Below are 16,618 nucleotides of genomic sequence, written 5' to 3'. Positions count from 1 at the left end.
TTCTTTTTAAAATATATATATATATATATATATATATATATATATATATATATATTTATATATTTTTGGAGGAAGAATAGCCGTGAGCTAACTACTGCCAATCCTCCTCTTTTTTTCCGAGGAAGACTGGCCCTGAGCTAACATCCGTGCCCAGCTTCCTCTACTCTATATTTGGGACGCCTGCCACACCATGACGTGCCAAGCGGTGCCATGTCCACACCCAGGATCCGAACCAGCGAACCCCGAGCCACCGAGAAGTGGAACGTGCAAACTTAACCGCTGTGCCACCGGGCCGGCCCCGTTTTTTAAAAATATTGTGTGGGTGGATTCCGCATGAAATCAGCATGGATTCATGAATTTTTATTTATTAAATTTGTCACAATCAATTATAGACATTATTCTATTGAAGCTCAAATTATCTCACATTTGGCAAGTGGGGACCTCTTGAAACTGGCTCCTGATGGCTTTCGTTGTATCCCCGTTAGTCCTTGAGTATTTCTCTTCATTTTAGCACAACACGATGTTCCAGGCTCACTGTGCACTTCCCCGCCCGACATCCATAATCTTATGTCTTTCCAAGAAGGTCAGAAATTTTTTTTTCTGGACAATAGTGTTTAGAACCTAAGAATTGTGCTGTTGCTGCTAGATGGATGTTCAATAGTGTTGAAAAGCTTTTATTTCCAGGATATTTTTGTTCTCAAACCTTTGAAATAGAAGTCAAATTTAAAATTCATTAGTTCCTACTGGATTTTACAATTCAATTAAATAATAGGGAGTTTAGAAACTTTTTAGTATATAACTTCTCTTTACTAATATATTTTTATTTTTCAATATTCATGAAAATAATATCACATGTGTAATGGAAACATTACAATTAGCGGTTAACCAGTGAATGAAGGTTCCAACCTCTGTGCATTTACTTTATCCCAGGAGGTCTGACTGTATCAGCACCCACTTCAAAAAAGACTGGAAACAATTCTTATCTCTAGCGGCTCACTTACCAAATAAATAGTTTTACACTTAATTCTATTAGCATTTTTTTAAATACGAAATTTTCCTTCTCTCTCTTTTAATCTAACCTTTTTTTGTTTTGAATGTGCGATGCACCTACACGCTTTAGAAATCAAAGTGATACAAGAAGGGTCTATGCAGATTAGTCTCACTTCCATCACACCTGTTCCCACATTTTAAAAAGCTATAATTTTTTCAGTTTCTGACATCCCTCCTGTGTTTGTTAATCCTTTTTAATTGAGAACAGAGGTTACTTTACGCTTTGTCTGGACCTTGCAGTTTTCCTTTGAGAATGTATCTCACTCAGATGATTCTATTTTACTATGACAGATAAAGGATGATATAATGAACACACTCGGGGGGACCTCATTTAAGGATACGTTGCTGGAAGTGAAATGAATGGATCACTGGGCGAATGTATTTGTAAATTTCTTAGATATTTTAAATCCTTTTCGATACAGTTGTTGTATGTTATTCTGTAATGTTCTAGAGAGCATCTTTTCCTTGGCCTTGCCAAGCGAAGGTGCTGTCAACCTTTTGGATATATTTCCTGCTTTGCAGATAATAAATGGTGCCCCTGTGTAGTATTCATGTGTATCTTATTATTATGAATGTGCTTATTTTCATTTAAGATACGTAAGGACCATTTGTTTTGTTTTGTTCTTTAATCTTAATTTTTGATTAAGCCACTAGACCTTTTTTCCTATTATTATTTTCTATAGAAATAATGAGATTAGCACTTTTAATTTCTCATTTCTCTGATATGAATTAGATATATTCTCCAATATGTTATTTGGCTTTTAAGTTCATGTTGATTTTTCTAGGGGGAAGTTTTTTAATTATATGCACTTATAATTATCAGTCATTTTTTTGTTTCCTCAAATTCTAAGTCATAGATTTACATGTCTTATTCTTAACAAATGCCATCATTGTTTTTCTTTTGAATGTGTGTGGGGTTTTTCTTACTTGGAGATCACTAAAATTAAAAATGACATGGAAGTATGGATATATTTTATTTTTTAAATGATTCTCCAGTAGTCTCAACTGTATTTATTAAAAGCACTGTATTTTTCCTAGTCATTTGAGGTGTGACTTTAAGCATATAAGAATTTTTGTGGGCATGTGTCTCTTTTCATAATTTCTGTTCTAATCCACTTCCTGTCTATTCTTGTACCAACACCAACTCTATAATCTTAAAGACTTCTTAGAAGAGATATGCACTGGGATGAGCCATCATCTATTTTTTTCTCTTTTGTTTTTTGAGATTTCCTGTCTGTTGTTATTATCCCGAGACACTTTAGAATGAACTTGTCTGACTCCAAAATAAAAGCTGCAGGTATTTGCATGGCCCACTCTACTGGAAGGTCAGTGGTGGGCTTTATTTCAGACATTCATACTAACAGGAAACCAATAGGCCATTCTGGCAAAAGTTATCTCAGATTTACTGAAAGACTAGGGGCAGAAGATACAGCACCTCATGAAGCACAGCACCAGGAGTCCTCGCAGCCATCCAGGTCTATGCAGCCTCTACCCCAGGTGACACCTTAGTAAGAAGGAAATGATATCCCTGTGTCAGTGAGGGTGTCATCTGGACTTGGACTCTTCAGTTCCACAGGGGTCCATATCTTTCAAAGGAGAACTTGAGCAGAGCCCAGACCTGGCAAGGGAGTCGATACATCAATCACAAGACTCAAAAACCCCAAAGCTCTGGCTGTCCCCCGGGTGTTATCAATCTGTGCCTGGTTCCTGCTAACACAGATGACATTTCTTGTTTCCTAGATTTCCAGGGAAATAGTATTAGAAGAAGGTAAACTCTGAGTTATTTTCCAATAAAAAATGAAGAAAAGGATTTATGTAAACTTTCTCAGAGTAAACTTATGGGTTGTACAGATGTGTGTATAAACTTAAGAATTATTGACACAATGCTGTGGAGGCTTCTTACTGAAGAATTTACATTTTTCTTTCTCTGCAAGTGTAAAGTTGCATTCTTTAAGAAGAATGTTATATTGTTGTCCTCAGATATCCTTTGTATGCTTCTGAGGAGCAGCCAGAATCAGCACATTGGTTCCCTGACCACTGGAATGAGGGCTATTAGGTTGGGAAAGTAAAAGCCAGTAGAACTGCCTCTACCTAGTGAAATAGTAAAGCAACAGCAGTGCTGCATTCCTGGAGGGACTGCAGAGATGACGCCACCACCAAGGATCTGACAGATGCAGGGGCGGTGGTTCATACCACGTCCCCACCAACCTGACTATTTGGCTGGTGTAGAAAATGGATGGATCTTTGAGAAAGACAGCGGATTACTGTAAGCTGAACCAGATTTTGAGTCCAACTGTAGCTGCTTTACCAGATGTTTCTTCATTGCTTGAACAAATGATCACATCTCCTGCACTATGTTAGAACATGCTGGTGTGCCACTATTCATCTGGAAAATGCTTTTTGCTCCATCCTTGTTAGTAAACACCAGCAGAAACAATTTTCTTTCTGTTGGCAAGTTCCTCAAAACACCTGCTTAGTCCTACATCAGGAGTACATGAATTCTGCAGTCCTATGTCATAACCTGTTTTGCAGGGACCCTCATCATCTTTCCCTTCCACAAGGAATCACACCGGTTCATACACTGATGATATCATGGTGATTGGACAATGGTGAGCGAGCGGTACAAACTATTCTAGGGTTACTCATAAGACATTTTCGTGTCAGATGATGGGAATAAATCCAACAAACATTCAGTACTCTTCTACCCGAGTAAAACTTCTAGAAGTTGAGGGTGTGGGGCATGTTGAGATATTCCTTTTAAGGTGAAAGGTAAGTTACTGCATCTGCACCCCCCTCGAAATTCCCAACAACCCCTCCAAAAAGTGCAGCACCTCATAGTTGGAGGCTACATATTCTTGCTTTAAGGGTGTTACTGTAGCCCCCTTACCGAAGCTCCCCCCAAAGCTGCTAGTTTTAAGTGAGGCATAGAACAAGAGAAGGCTCTGCGGCAAGTCCAGTTTGCCACGCAACATGCTCTGCCACTTGGACCACATGTTTCAGCATCTCCAGTGGTGCTTAGAACGTCCATGGTACATGTGGCTGCCCTTTGGATTCTTTCACTGGTCTCTATAGGAGAGTCACAGTGCAGACCTTTTGATTTGGGAGCAAAACCTTCGCATCATCTGTGAATAACTGCTTAAGTCCAAAATGAATTTTCAGAGCATGAGATCCTTGAAAAGGAAGCTATTATCAGCAAGAAACAGACTTCAAACAGCAGTAGCTATAAGGAAAATATTTGTTTATTTAGATTTAATTGACACGTAAGTTTATATTAGTTTCTGACATACAACATAGTGATTTGATACTTGTGTCTCCTGCTAAATGATCACAACAAGTCTAGTTAGCATCTATTCTGCATATAGTTACAATTTTCTTCCCCTTGTGATGAGAACTTTTAAGATCTACTCTCTCAGCAACCTTCAAATATTATATCCAGTAATAAAAATATGCTCACCATGCTATACATCTCCATGACTTAGTCATTTTATAAGTGTAAGTTTGTACCTTTCCATCGCTGTCACCCATTTTGCCCACCCCTCCCCTACATCTTGCCTCTGGCGACAACCAGACTGTTCTCTGTATCCATGAATTCAGTTTTTTTTTCCCCTTAGATTCCATATATAAGTGAGATCATACAATACTTGTCTTTCTCTGCCGTCTTTCACTCAGCATAATGCCCTCAAATTCCATCCATGATGTCTGCACAGATGGCAAATTTTCCTTTTTTATTTTTTTTACGGCTGAATAATATTCTGGTGTGTGTGTGTATATATATATATATATACACACACACACACACCACGTTTTCTTTCTTCATTCATCCATCCATGGATACTTATGTTGTTTCCGTGTTTTGGCTATTGCAAATAATGCTGGTATGAACACGGGGTTACAGACATGTTTTTGAGAGAGTGATTTCATTTCCTTTGGACAAATACCCAGAACTGAAATTGCTGGATGATTTGATAGTTCTATTTCTAATTTTTGAGAAATCTCCATACTGGTTTCCAAAGCGGCTGCACCAATTTACATTGTACCAACAGTGCACAAGGGTTCCCTTTTCTCCACATCTAGCCAATAGGTCTTATCTTTTTCATGATAACCGTTCTAACAGGTTTGAGGTGAAATCTCATTGTGGTTTTTATTGCATTTCCCTGATGATTAGAGATGTTGAGCGTCTAGGGGCTGCTGCTCAGTGGCCCTGTGAGGAGGGGGGCGGAGCCCAACGTGCCCAAAGGCGGGAATTTAACCTGAGGCGAAGGACCACAGGTGTTTTGCTCCTCTTTTCAGTCTGCAGGCTTATGGGTATTGCCTCCTTTTGCCTAGGGTGTAGGCAGCAGGAAAAGAAAGGGGGGATTCGCCCCAGGTCCTGCACAGCAGCCCCGTGGAAGCAGTCAGCGTTCCTCCGCATCCCCGCTCCGGAGCAGCCTGGTGGGAGCCGCCCGGAGGTCCGGGGAGAACCCAGCGCTGCCATGGCGACCCGGCGTGGGGGGCGAAGGTGCTGCCGGGTGAGACCCCGGACCAGAGGCCGCCTGCGGGGCTGCGGGACCCCGCGGCCCAGGAGGAGACGGCTGCCCCGCCCGCGCTGTCTCCCAGCCACTTCTGCAGGTATCCTTTCCTGAGAGTCGGGGACGTCCGCCTGGGAGCCTCGCGGACGCTGCCTCTGGCCCTGGACAACCCGAAGGAGGAGGTGGCCGAGGTGCAGGCGGTACAGCATCTCGCCGCGCTCCTGGGTGCTGCAGGTGGGTCAGGGCCGGGATCCCAGGGAGCTCTCATCCTCTTCCGCCGTCTGAACCGCCCCTCCTAGGACGGATGCGGCCAGAGAGAAGGGACCAGATGGGAGAGTCTTAGGCAGTCGAGTCAACTCCCTCTCTCTGATCTGGCGGATCCAGTCTGGTATCTATGGAAGGCTGGGGTATGCGGTCAGTGGGGCGGAGACAGCGCGCTTGCACGTAGCATCATGAGAAGCATTGGGATAGACCTCTCCGTGAAATGAGAAGCAATTTTAATAGAATTCAGGGCTTGTGACAGACTTGAGGTTCTAAAGTAATGGGAGGTACTTTTAAAATTAATCCTCTTACTTACCTGTCTGTCTGACAAGCCCTGTTGGTCTAGTGGTTCAGATTCTTGGCTCTCACTGCCTCCCAACCTGGGTTTCCATTCTGGTCAGGGAACACCACCACCTGTCTGTCTGTCGTCATCCTGTGGCGGCTGCCTGTGGCTGTGATGCTGAAAGCTCTGCCACAAGTATTTCAAATACCAGAAGGGTCACGGTGGTGGACATGTTTCAGCAGAGCTTCCAGACTAATACAAACTAGGAAGACAGACCTGGCCAGCCACTTCCAAAAAATATTGGCCATGAAAACCCTGTGAATAGCAGTGGAGCGCTGTCTGATACAGCGACGGGAGTGGGAGAGTCAGAATCCACTCCAGTGCTCTAACAAGTATTTTGAAGATTGCCAACTGTACTTTGGTTAGAGCAGCTGTTTTTCCTTTTTTAATTGCTTCCTATCAGTCATCTTAGTATGCATTGACTTACAATACATATCCTGGTAACTACTCATTCTGCTGAAATAGTGAGCTTAGTTTTGGCTAAATGTCTACAGCAAAACAAAAGGAAAAATGCCTTTTCAGGGCTGTTTTCAACAAGCATGTGTGGTGTGTATGCACACTTTAGTATTTTAATCCTCAAGAGTTAGCTTATTAGGGGACGTTTTATGCTTCCATCATTACTGTTGCCATTTTATTATTTTTTGTTACAATTTGTTCGAATCACGTGTGTGTAACTTTTTTTGAATCATATGGGTTAACTAGAAAAAAATTAAAATTGTTAATATAAAATTATACAAGACTGCAGACGGAATAATACGAGACAGAAGGGAGCACGTGAGAAATTTTAAACAGATGGTTATAATACAAAAGCGCTTTGTAAACCATAAACGATGTTAACATAAAGTGCATTTATTATTACTATAGCATCATATATGTGTACATATACATACATATATTATTGGATGTTCATTTTTACAGAAACATTATCTTGTTGGCCCCTTTTCCTTAGCTTTTAGTAATCGAGTAATTTAACTCCAATATTTTGTAGAAAAAAAGAAACCACTCTTCCAGCCTTCACCTCAGATACCTGATGCTCAGAATATGTTAACTACAGTGAGTCATCAGGATGGAGAAAAAGTAGCTGTTCTCTGTAAGGAAAATTATCTCCTTCTCGAGCAAAAGAAATTGTGGGAAAAAGTGGATGATGGCAGTCATTACCATACTGCATTTGTTAGTAGTTTATTTCTAAATAATGTCATTTAAAAAGAGGTTAGTAATCTTTATTGCTTTATCTAAAGAACAAGAAAAATTTCTTATGCCTTATCTATTACGCTATGTTCTGAAGCATTAGATTGTCATTTAGTTATCCAGTTCTATCACCGTTTTTCACTATTTTTCCGAGAGGTATTTCCAACAGTGATCAAAGAAGAAACAAGTTTGAGATCTCTCCTGGATACTCAATTCAATTAAATATATTTACTCAATATCCAGCTTACCATGTAGAATTGGCAATTTGAGAGTGATTAGGGCTAGGATATAAATTTAGTAATTGCTCATATGTAGATGATATTTAAAGCTACAGGATTGCATGGGATCATATAGAGAGTTTGAATGGTGAAATAAGAGAGGAGGTCAAGGGGATTGAGCATTGGAGACTCTGCGTTACTCGAGATCTGGGCAATGAGGAGAAGCCAGACAAGGTTATAGGAGAAAAACTAGGGAAGGCTGGTAGAATGATTTTAAGAATCAATTACAATGAGGGAGGGGATTCCCCACACATCCAACAAGCAAGTCTTACACCTGCTTGGTGTCCTACAATTTCTGACACTCTACCTAGAGATAGCATCAGATTTCACAGGTTAAAGCCTCAGTCTTAGACGTCTGCCCCCCAATCCTAAATTCAGATGCCAGCCACAAGTCCAGATCGCCACCTGTTCTGATCAACCAGCTATAGATTGGGGCTTCCCACGCCCCTCCCCTTGGGTTTGACTTATTTGCTGGAGTAGCGCACAGAACTCAGAGAAACATTTTACTTACTAGATCACTGTTTTATTATAAAAGGGTGAAACTCAGGAACAGTCAGATGGAAGAGATGCAAAGCGCAAGGCATGGGGAAAGGACACAGAGCTTCCATGCCTTCTCAGAACATATGCCGCTCTCCCCAAATCTCCAAGCATTCACCAGCCAGTAAGCTCTCCAAACCCTGTCCTTTAGGTTTTTATGAAGGCTTCATTACACAAGAGTGATTAATTAAATCATTGGCCATTGACTGATTCAACCTCCAGCCCCTCTGCCCTCCCTGAAGGTCAGGGAGGTGGAACAGAACATTTTAACCATCTAATCACATGATTGGTTCTCCTGACAACCACCTCATCCTTGTTACCTAAAGGCTTTCCAAAAGTCACCTAACTGACATAACAATAGATGCTTTTATTGTTCTCATCACGTAGGAAATTCTAAGGGTTTTAGGAGATCTGTGCCAGAAACAGAAGGAAAACCAAATATTTCCTTCTTATTATAAATCAATATCAGCTGGTGTCTGAGAAGCAATGCCAAGAACGTATTTCAGGGACACATATTTCAAAATGTCATTCAACAGGACATGAAACATGTCAAAGACTGCTTAGAACTGGGCAAGATGCCTGATAATTGAACAATTGATTTAGCTATGTAAAAGTCACTGGTAACTTTGCTTAGAGGCATTTCAGTAAAGTGTGAATAATTGTAGTGTCTTCAAGATATACAGATGGCCAATAGGCACATGAAAAGATGTTCAAAGTCATTAATTATTAGGGAAATGCAAATCAAAACTACAATGAGATATCACCTCAAACGCATCAGGAAGGCTATTACTAAAATGAGAAGAAGTAACAAGTGTTGGAGAGGACTTGGAGAAAAGGGAGCCCTCATACACTGGTGATGAGAAGGCAAACTGGTGCAGCCGCTACAAAGAACGGTATGGAGATTTCTCAAAAAAGTAAAACTAAAACTACCATATGATCCAGCTATTCCACTTCTGGGTATTTACCCAGAAGTGCATGAAAAATCTAATTCAAAAAGATGCACGCAAGCCTATGTTCATTTCAGCATTACTCACAATAGCCAAGACTTGGAAGCAACCCAAGTGCTCATCAGTGGATGAGTGGATAAAGACCAAGTGCTTATCAACGGATGAATAGATAAAGAAGATGTGGTCTGTATGTATAACGGAATACTACTCAGCCATAAAAAAGACAAAATCGTGCCATTTGCAACAACACGGTTGGACCTTGAGTGTATTATGCTAAGCAAAATAAGTCAGACAGAGAAGATAAATACTGTATGCTTTCACTCATATGTGGAAGATAAACAAACAAACAAATAAAGAGAACAGATCAGTGGTTACCAGAAGGGAAGGTGATGGGTGCAAAGTGAAAGGGGTCAAGGGGCACATATTTATGGTGACAGAAACTAGACTTTTGGTGGTGAACCCAATGCAGTTTATACAGAAGCTGATAACTAATAATGTACACCTGAAATTACACAGTGTTATAAACCAAGGTAACTTCAATAAAATACTTTTTTAAAAAGAGAGAATGTAGGGTGATAAAGTAAGATCAGGGAGGATAGGAAACAAGAAAGTTTATTCTAAAAGGAGTAGATAAATGAGGCAGTAGCTGGAAAGGGGATGTGATTAGAGGGAAATTTCACCTTATTGAATTGTGACATTTTCAGCATGTCTGTATAATCACACATGACTCAGTAGAGAAAGAGAAATTGGTGATATCAAAAAAGGGGACAATTCATGGAGCAGGTTCCTTGCCTAGTTTAAAAGGGAAGGAATCTGGAGCCCACATGAAGGGATTAGTCTGAGAAAAGAGTAGGAACAGTAACTAAATGAAACAAGAGGCAGAACAAGTTATTTGGAATGAGATGATTTATTTGGCCATTCCACGTCTACATCTTTGATAATATATAGGGAGATCCATCAGTACAATGGAACATATCCCAGGCAATCTTAACATGAAGTTGATACACTTATTGACAGAGAAAGATGCCTATGGTATTATTTGGAGTGAAAAATAAATAAATGCAGAACAGTATGTCTGTAGTTCATTATCGTGAAATCAAAAGCTTATGATCGTATATTGATAGATACATACTATTTGTATAAAATAACAGTTGTCCTGGAGAATGGAAAGAAGGAGGGAGTTATTTATTTTTCTCTTTCTCCTTGAAATAAAAATGTTTATCAAAGGTGGGGGTTGGTATAGACTAGAAGTTTACTCATTTGTCTGTCATCCTTTAAATAAAAAGTATTGTTGATTCTTATACACCCCCATAGTACTTATATACTTCATACCTATTTCATATGTATTTTACTTTAGGGTGAAGGGAAGTGCTATAAGATTTTTTCGGTTATCAGATTGCATGATAGAAATTCTATAATGAGTTATTCAGGCTCTCAGATATCACATAAGATATTGAAGGTATGATATATGGAGTTTTATTTATATTATTTCATTTAAACCACATGTTTATTTTCTTTCAACACACAAATGTTATTTTTCCAGAGTCTACACAATATTGTGTGTCTTCTCCACTTATTAACAATGGAAATGTCACCTCATTTCCATTATCAGTATATGCTCCAGGATCAAATGTTGAGTACTGTTGCCAGTCCTTCAATGAACTCCCAGGCTCCACAAATCTAACATGCAGAAATGGGCAGTGCTCAGAACCACCAAGGTGCATAGGTGAGTTCTTCACATTCTCCTGGAGCCTGAGATTTGATATTTATAGTAGAATCTTTATGGACTAATTTCATAGGATGATTTTTACTTAAATTTCATTCAGCTGAAAACATCTGACAAATGTAAATATAAGGAAAAATCTTTGAAAAATCTGCTTTAAACAAAGTGTAAGAAGTTTCTTTAAAAATTATAAATAAATTTTAAGAAGCTTAAACAGGCTATGGTGCATTACAAGACTCCATAAATAAAATACAAAGTTATTTAAACATGGGACCTGTTTTCACACCATTAAATATCTTCACATTACAAGCACCGCAGGGTTTTTCAAAAAGACCATTTGCCAAAGATTGGTCTAAGAGTTGTCTTTTATCAGTATATTAGATTCTACTTGTAAACCTGAAAGTGTTCCTGGTAGAACTCTTGGTTGACTACTGTTGACCTTGATGATTGGATAAATGATGATGTCTGTAGTGAGAGAAGAGAGTATGTGTATGTGTGTGGGGAGGAAGTGTAAAATAAAGTCAGTTTTTAATACTTCATTTTAAAGAGGCTATATATGAGCCTGAATCTCTGAGAAGAGGTTCAGGAAAAGATGTGGATTGAGAAGAGCAAAAACAGATGATGGGACCCTGAGTAAGACAATAGTTATCTAATAGGAGGAAGTAGGAGCCAAAAGCCTGTGAACAAGGACTGGAACACTGATCGGAGACATAGAAGCATAGTCAGGACAAAGTGGAGTGATGGGGGCCAAGGAAGGATGGTTGCAAGAAGGAAGGAATAGTCACTAATCACGGTTGCAGAGACAACTAGTACAATTAAGACTGAACATATGTGTTCTGAGTTTTCCAGATGAGAATAAATTGAATAACAGGGCAAGAAACCAATTTGCAGTGAGTTGAACAGTTATTTACTCCAAATCATTTCTTGCCAATTATACTTGTGTATTATCTGTATCTTTCTTCATTTGTCTATTTTCTTATCTTTAAAAAATGCCTATTTTTATTTGCTTACTCTTTTTATGTTTCCTATTTCATTAAGATTTCTATTTATTTGGGTTAATTTCTTCCTTTTTCTCTTTGGTTTTACTTATTGCTCTTTCTCTAGCTTTTAGATTTGGTTGTTTAATCCATTTATTATCATTTTTATGTTGATTGACATATATTTTTAAGCTAATAATTTTTCTCTGAGCAGTGTTTTAGCTATAGCCCATATATCCTGATATGTAATATTTTCATTATTGTTTTCTAGAATTTGGTGATTTTAGTTTATATTTCCATTCTGACCCAAGAGTTGTTTAATAAAAAATTGTGCATTTTTAGAGAGAAAGGCCTTTTTACTTTGCTTAAGTTTTCAATGTATTACACTATGATCAGAGAATGTTGCTTATATTAATCTATTTAGAATTTAACTAGATTTTCTTTGTGCCCTAATATACACAGTCAGTTTTCATAACCATTTCATATACACTGGAGAATAAAGTACATTCTTTATTATTAGGGTACAGAATTGACATAATTCCTTAAGATATAGCTTATTGATTGTTTGCTAGAATCTTCTATATCCTTTACTTATATTTTGTTCACTAAAAATTTTACTAACTTGCCTTCTTACTACCTGTCATATATTTTCTGCTTTATAAAATTTACTGCTGTGTAAATTCATGTATAGATGTTTGTAACTGAATAGTGTCTCATTTTGCAGTTGAAGCTTCTTTGACTCATTTACTGCTCATTACTCATTTACAGCATATCCACCTTGCCAAGACTGGCATCCTTATTTTTCTTTGTTTGAATTTGTTTCACTTTTACCTAATGTGCCTTTTTAAAAAACTGTGGTATAATAAACATAACATATAATTTATCACCTTAACCATTTTTAAGTGTACATTTCAGTGATATTAAGTACATGCAGATTGTTATGCAACCATCACCGTTGTCCATCTCCAGAACCGTTTCCATCTTGAAAGACTGAAACTACACATTAAACAACAACCCCCCCCATTCACTCCTGTTTCCAAGCCCTTGCAACTACTATTCTACTTTCTGTATCTATAAATTTGACTACTCTAGGTACTTCATATAAGTGGACTCATACAGCATTTTTCATTTTGTGACTGGCTTGTCTTACTTAACAGAGTACCCATAAGATACACCCATGTTGTAGTGTGTGTCAGAATTTCCTTCCTTTTTAAGGCTGAATTGTATGTATATACTACATTTTGTTTACTCATTCATCTGTCGGTGGACACTTAGGTTGTTTCCACTGTTTGGATGTTGCAAATAATGCAGATATGAACACAGGTGTACAAATATCTCTTTGAATCACTACATTAAATTCCTAGAAAGAGAATTGCTGGATCATATGTCCATTCTAGTTTTAATTTTTTAAGGAGCTACCATACTGTTTTTCATAGTGGCTGCACAATTTTCTATTCCCATCAACAGTACACAATGGTTCCAGTTTCTCCACATCCTTGCCAACAGTTGTATTATCTGTTTTTGATAGTGGCCATCCTAATGGATGTAAGAAGGGATTTTACTATGGTTTTGATTTGTATTTGCCTAATGATTAGTGACGTTGAGCATCTTTGTGTGTCTTTATTGGCCATTTGTACATCTTCTTTGGAGAAATGACTACACAGATCTTTTGCTCATTTTTAAATTGGGTTATTTATCTTTTTATTTTGACATGAATTCTTTATATATTCTAACACAATTCCCTTATCACATGAATGATTTGAAAATATTTTATCTATTTCTTGGGTTGCCTTTTCACTCTGTTGATTGTGTCCTTTGATGTGTGCTTGTCCTTTCTTTTTCTGTTAACTATTCTGAAGAATTTAGTTTTAGTTGTTATTTTTGAACATAACATTGAGTTAGGTATTGCTTTGTGACCCAGAAAATCTTTTGCTCTTGTAGTGTATGAATTAAGCTCTTTCACAATTTGGTATAACTACAGTGTGTTTGTAGAGTTTTCCAGTCTTCCACCATTGCAGTCTCCTTGTTCATTATGTTCTTGCTGCACTTATTGTTTTTCTGTCTATTTTGCTATTTAGAAATGCGTGTATTTTTTCAGGTAGTTATCTTTATCCTAATGTTTTAATTATACCCTACTCCCACAAGTTTTGGGCAATATCCATTTGTCCCTATCATGAGAAACAATAAAACTCACTTACAAATTATTCCTTCCTTCTCCTTCTCTCCCTTTCCTCCATCATCCATTTTATTGAATGTAAGATCTTTCTTCGTGTTTGTATTTGTTATTTTTTAATATATTTAGAATTCCACTATTTCATTTCAGCTTTAAATTATATTATTTGATTTCCACCCATAACCTATGAAGGAGAGAAGGGAGGGAGAGAGGAAGGAAGGAGAGAATGACAGAAGGAAGGTAGAAAGGAAAGAGATGAGGAAGATACAAAATTAAAAAGTCCATCAATCAGAGAATAATTAAATAAATTATACTATTTCCAGTTTATGAAATAGTATTCAGATATTATAAAGAATGAGATCAAGCCACATGTATTGATATGGTGATAGATCTATTGTATATCAAGTAAAAATAAAAGTCTTAGAACAATAGATACAGTATGATCACAACATGCATCCCATTAAATATATATACACAAATAAAAATATGCGTGTGTGTATATAAATGCATATTTAAGTGTGTATATTCACATCTGGAAGACACAGAGCAAATTCTTTAGACTGCTAATCCATGGACTGAGGAAGTAGATCTGGGGTATTGGGAAGAATAAGAGGAATTTTCATTCTTTACCCTATTTACATTGCATTGTTTGAACTGTTCTACAATGTCAAAGAGTCGCTCCCATATTTGACAAAAATAGCAAATAATTTTAAATTGGTAATTCTTAAAATATACGGTTATAGAAAAGTTTACTTGATGCTAAGTAAATATAAAAGCTGAATTTTTATTTTCTTCTAAGTTATTTTCAAAGTATATAACAAGTTAAAATCCTTGTCAGACTGAACCTTGCAATTGTCTAGTAACTAGTCTTTAATTTATATTTGAGAAGTATATTATGAACTACTTCTTAGTTCAAGCTAGACTTTGTACATTCTCCAGTTACTCCATTTTTCCTCCAAAGGAATCATGCTGAGTTCCCGAATTCAGTTTTAATGTGTAGTGTTCTCCAGTGTTTTGATCTTTCTTTTTTTAAGAAGAAAGAGACAGATATTCATGAATTCTTAACTTCCCTTTGAAAAATTGAAGTTTCTCTGTGCAGAACCTGGCAGCACCCTTGTAGTCTTTGAAATCCCCCAGGGCAATCACCATGTTAGCGATTCTTTGATCTTTGACTTAGCATCCCTGTACCACAAGGATGGCAAATCACCCAAGCAAAGTTTGCTTTCATATTCATCATGATAAAAATTACCTTACAACACAAAGTTCTCTAGAAAGCAAAATGGTCATTACTATAACATTATTCTCAACACCTTGCACATCTAATTGAAGTGATAATTCAGTGAAACAGTTACAGTTTGCCAAATCATTTTGCAGGATTGTGCTTCTTTGTCAAGCAATCCTTTACTTCTTCTATCCTCTCACTCTCTACATAACTTTTTCCTACTTTCTCTGGTCTCCTCAATCCTTTAACTTCTCTTCCCACACGTCCTTCCACATTCTCAGCAGGTGACTTCCCCTCCTTCACAGAGGAAATAGAAAATGTGACATGAATCAACATATTCCAGCCACAAACCCAGTCCCTCCTTCCAGCGAGGAGCAGTTCTCTACTTGTGCTTGGGTCCCATCTCTTCTCACTTTTTCAGGAATCATCTGCAGTCTATTACACAATATATTTCCCCCATATATTCCATGGTCCTTCTTTATTGGCCCACTCCCATTTAATTTGAACATGTTCAAATTTCTCCCATCTTACTCAAAAAGACCTCCTTTATTATCCTGCCTCTGCCTCCATGCCACCCTACATCACTCCTTTTCACTGTCACATTTACTGCCAAGCTCGCTACATTCATGTCTCTGCTTTTGTACTTTACACTTCTTCCTTAACCTGCTCCAGTCTCAATTTCATGCTTAGTGATGCTGTTCCTTGCAAGGTAATCAATAATATCCAAGCATCATTTTCAGTCCTCATCTCTTCCAGTTTTCATTCAAACAGTCCAGCCATTCCTTATCAATTTCTTTTGTTATACATTTTCCTATATCCAATCGCTAAACTTCCGATACCCTCAAAGCCCTGAGCTAGGTCTACTTCTAACCTCACCCTGATAAACTCATCTAGTACCTGAGTTTTAGTAAACATCTATAACTGATGACTCCAAATTAGGCCCAGTGCACTGTTCTGATATCCAGGCTTACATAAACTCCCACAGATTGTGTTCCCAAGGAAGCAGGCTGTGAGATGGAAATTAGCAGCCAAGGAGATTTTTAAGGAATTCTCTCAGGATCCACACCTGAGGAAGGGTAAGGAAGGAGGTAGGATGGGGGAAGTTGGGCTGCAAAGAAGTTTCAACCAGTGTCATCAGCCAACTCTGTGGAGAGCTCTGAAGCTGGGATGACCCTTTAGAGTTGTCCTGAGTTCGAGTAAAGGGGTCTTTTCTTTATAACTCCTGTTGACTAGTCACTGATGCATGCCCCCCTTGGAAGGAGTTATGACCTTGGGAGAAAATGTTCTCTTCATCTGAGGCAACCCCCTTAGGGAGCTGATAAGTGAGAGCTCCCAGCACCTGAGAGAATAAGTCTTCTGTTTCTGAAAGGAATCTGGGTGGTTCATCACAGCATTGACTACAAGAATCAAC

Source organism: Equus przewalskii, chromosome 31 (genome assembly GCF_037783145.1).
Source record: "Equus przewalskii isolate Varuska chromosome 31, EquPr2, whole genome shotgun sequence".
NCBI lineage: Eukaryota > Metazoa > Chordata > Mammalia > Perissodactyla > Equidae > Equus > Equus przewalskii.
The sequence above is the reverse complement of the archived record's forward strand: the minus strand, read 5'-3'. Positions refer to the sequence as shown.